Genomic DNA, 4,014 nt, shown 5'->3' on the forward strand with positions numbered 1-4,014 from the left:
TCTACTTGATTCTTCTTCCCTCACATTTTTCACCATTAACCTCCACATGTCGACTTTTCACTTACTGTTTCTATCTATCAGTACATAAGTCCAAACTTGCGCGTTAAAACCGGCCCCCTCACCTTCTTTCGAGTTATCAGAAAACTTGGAAACACACTCTAAGTCAAATGGAAATACAGACGACGCCGGCGTCGGGTACTGGCCGAATCGAAGCGACGAAATCCGATCCCAAGGGCGATCAAAGTAACAGAGAGCGAGGAATGTCACAAAGTTTTGACAATTTGAGAAAAAGGCCGGATAAAAATGGCCCGTTGTTACAGGCAGGGGACTGCCCGGCTCTGCTTATTACTCCGCGGGGTTTTGCTCGTCTCTGTGTTGGCCTGAGGCTGTGACCTGCAACTGGTGGATTGTTTGTCTGGCTGCAGTGATGCCTGGCTTTGTGACCTGAAAACTGTTTTCGTGGTTTTATTTTTCTACGATATATTTCTCTCTCTCTGCACACTGGGTGTTTGACAGTCCTCTGTTGTTTTAATGAGTTTTATTAGGTTTGTTTTCTTCGTGGCTGACCGTATGCAGCCGAAACCCAAGGCTGTATAAAATCTCCACACTTTGATGATAAATGAAGGGACAGACACAGAGAGAGCGAAAAAGCGAAACTAATCGTCATGGCATACTGTGTCGACATACACGCCAATCTACTTCTCCCAAGATATTGTGGAGGCATTTGTAGTGATCCTTCGAGAAGCACAATATTCTCGAATAGTTTTGAAAATTGGAAACGTCATTCACTCTTTAAGAAGGGAGGGAAGCAAAAGAGAGAATATCAGCCTGTTAGCCCGACCTCAGTATTTGAGACGATGTTGCAGGCTATTATTAACGATGAAGTTTCCGCGGCACTTCGAGGCACATAAGAACATAGGCCGAATTCAGCACGGTTTCCTCAAGGAGTAATCTAGCCTGACAAATCGCTTCAAATTCTTTGAGGAAATAACAGGCAGAATATGCAAAGGAGAGTCACTGGATGTTGTTTACTTGGATTTTCAGGAGGTCATCGACAAAGTGCAGCACATGAGTCTGCTAAAAAATGATAAAGGCTCCTCATAATACTGCAAAGATACCGCCGCAGATAAATGGATCATTCTTTGGGTGGAAACAGTTAGAATAAAAGGGACTTTTTCTGGTCGTGTTCAAATGGTTAAGGAGTTCGTCTAGTTGCCTCAACGTCGCTAGTTCGAGCCTCAGCTGTGGCAGCGTGTTTGTGCCCTTGAGCAAGGCACTTAATCACACATTGCTCTAATCTGTGCGAGGAGTGGCGCCCCACACACACTTCCAATCTGCGCCTTGTAAGGCATGAAAATGCCCGACACAGGCCTCACATGGTCTGAGTCGGCGTTCCCTCCCCTCCCTCCCTCCCCTTCCTTTTCTGGTCGGGATGCCGGTGACTAGTCGGTATTAGGGCCGCATTTTTTCAACTTATATGCCATAAATTGGTGACTTTGCCGCCAAAATTGCGGACAATCCAACGAAGGTTGAAGGGTAGGTGGTCTTGAGGAAGCAAAAAATTTGCAGAAAACCTTGGTCAGATGAAGAGATAGGCAATGAAGTGTCAGATGGACTATACGGTAGAAAGGGAGGCAAATGGAATGTCAAGATTTATTTCTAGAGAACTAGAAAATAAAAACAAATATGTAATGCGGAGCCTTTATAAGACTTCCATGTGACTGCAGCTGGAATATGGTGAACGGTTCGGGTCCCTTATCTAAAACGGATGTGCCGGTGAAGGAGATAGTCCAGAGGACCGTCACGGTAATGATGCCCGGAATAAAAGAGTTACATGTGAGAAATATTTTACGACCTTGGGCTTTGGTCGATGGAATTTGGAAGAATGAGTCGGGGATCTCAGTGAAATCTATCGAATATTGACAAGTCGAGTTAGAATGGACCTGGAGAGGATTTTGATGTCGTGCTAGAGTCGAGGACCAGCGGGCACAACCTCAGATAAGGACGTCCCTTAAGAAAAGGGACGAGAATCAATTTCTGTAGCCAGAAAGTTATGGATTTGTGGAATTTATTGCCACGCATAGCCGTGAAAAGCAAGTAACTGGGTATATTTAAAGCGGCAGTTGAGGAGGTGGACAGGTAGTAAGGGTGTCAAATGTGACAAGGAGAAGGCAGGGCAATTGAGTTGAGAGGAATGATATGTATGACCATAAGAGCATAAGAAATAGGAGCAGAATTCGGCCATCTGGCCCATCGAGTCTGCTCCGCCATTCAATCATGGCTGATCTTTTTTTTTTTTCCTCTCCTCATGAACTCCAGTTCCCAGCACTCTCCTCATAACCTTTGGTGCCATGTCTAGTCAAAAACCTACCAATCTCTACCTTAAATACGCCCAGCGACCTGGCCTCCACAACTGGATGTGGCAATAAATTCCACACATTCACCACCATTTGGCCAAATAAATCTCTACGCATCTCTGTTTTGAAAGGGCGCCCCTCTATCCTGACGCTGTGCCCCCTTGTCCTAGACTCCCCTACCATGGGAATCACCCTTTCCACATCTACTCTGTCTAGTCCTTTCAACATTCGAATAGTTTCAATTAGATCCCCTCGCATCCTTCTGAATTCCAGCGAGTACAGTCCCGGAGTCATCAATCATCCTTGTGAACGTCCTCTAGACTCTCTCCAGTGCTAGCCCATATTTTCTAAGATGAGACACCCAAAACTGTTCACAATACTCAAGGTGAGGCGTCAGCCGTGATGCAATGGCGGAGATCGGTGAGCCGAATAGCCTAATTTTGCTCCGATATCTTGCGGTATTGAGGCCAAATTTGGTGATAAATGAATGATGAATATCGCTTTTCATGACTCACATAACAAACCGCCTGGCGTCCCTGTGACAGAATTTGGAAGCTTGGATGTTTTAATGTGACAGTTTCAAAAGTGGTCCCCCCGATTAACATGTCGCGACGAGGATGGGATTCGAACCCACGCGTGCAGAGCACAATGGATTAGCAGTCCACCGCCTTAACCTCTCGGCCACCTCGTCTGCTCTTCTCTCTCTTGTGCTCCGAAGTTCTGATTTTCTTCACAGCATTTAAAACTTCTGCTTTAGGCCCACCCATGTGTGTTCAGATTCCAGGCCGAATTACTTTGCTCGCCGTGCTTACCAGAATTCATGGAGTTGGATAAGGACAGTTTAGAGAGATATGTGCCAACCACAGGAAACATGGAAATCGGTATTTTATGCACTTTGGACCCCATGGACGTGCTGTGGCATAACTATTGAATCCGTGCTCTGTAACTCGGAGAAACTGTGAATGTTTTGAGTTGTAAAATGAGATAAATTTATGTCGAATTAAATAAAATTTGAAGAGCTTTGTTATCATATTGCTTGATTTCAAGTAAACAAATATTATAGGAATTTGCCATCTGGTTCGAGAATGACGATTTCCGTGTTTTGGGCAAATGCAATAATCCGATAGTTACCACATTATGACGCGCTGATGGCACGCCCGGCTGTGCGCAGCCGCAGATCCGAACACCCTAACGCTTACCCGACACATACACATGGCTACTCGGTTTGGGAATACCAAACCAACGGCTGAAAACCTGAAAAGAAATCGAGTTCACTCTATCAATAATGTTTTGAATGTGGTGGACCATTTCACTGATTCCAATCCCAGAATATAACGCCGCTGCAAAAGACCGTGGCATGTGTCTTTGAGAATTCCTTTCTGTGTGACAGAAACTAAATATTGTACAGCTCAAAGCAGGAATGCATGGAGAGATATTGACAACAGGTCGAATGTTCACCTGGGATGAAATCACTGCTTGCGTGTACCTTTAGCTCGGTCAGGAAGCCACTTAACAGGTGGGAACTCCATGCATCATTCAGCATGTTCCCTTTCTCACAAAATACGGCGGTGTGGCCTAATGGATAAGGCGTCTGACTTCGGTGCTTGACATGGTGGAAGTTATCAGAAGATTGCAGGTTCGAGTCCTGCCACGGTCG

General features: G+C 45.3%; 2 non-coding genes across 2 annotated transcripts; one reads left to right on the top strand and one right to left on the bottom strand.

Annotated features, from left to right (window-relative positions):
- Window positions 1-2,966: 2,966 nt before the first annotated feature.
- Window positions 2,967-3,048, bottom strand: trnas-gcu (transfer RNA serine (anticodon GCU)). Its single transcript has one exon. It is a non-coding gene; the product is annotated as a tRNA-Ser (tRNA).
- An 873-nt stretch (window positions 3,049-3,921) lies between these two features.
- On the top strand, window positions 3,922-4,014 carry trnar-ucg (transfer RNA arginine (anticodon UCG)). The gene is made up of 2 exons: window positions 3,922-3,958; window positions 3,979-4,014. It is a non-coding gene; the product is annotated as a tRNA-Arg (tRNA).

This window comes from Mobula birostris, chromosome 13 (genome assembly GCF_030028105.1).
Source record: "Mobula birostris isolate sMobBir1 chromosome 13, sMobBir1.hap1, whole genome shotgun sequence".
Taxonomy (NCBI): domain Eukaryota; kingdom Metazoa; phylum Chordata; class Chondrichthyes; order Myliobatiformes; family Myliobatidae; genus Mobula; species Mobula birostris.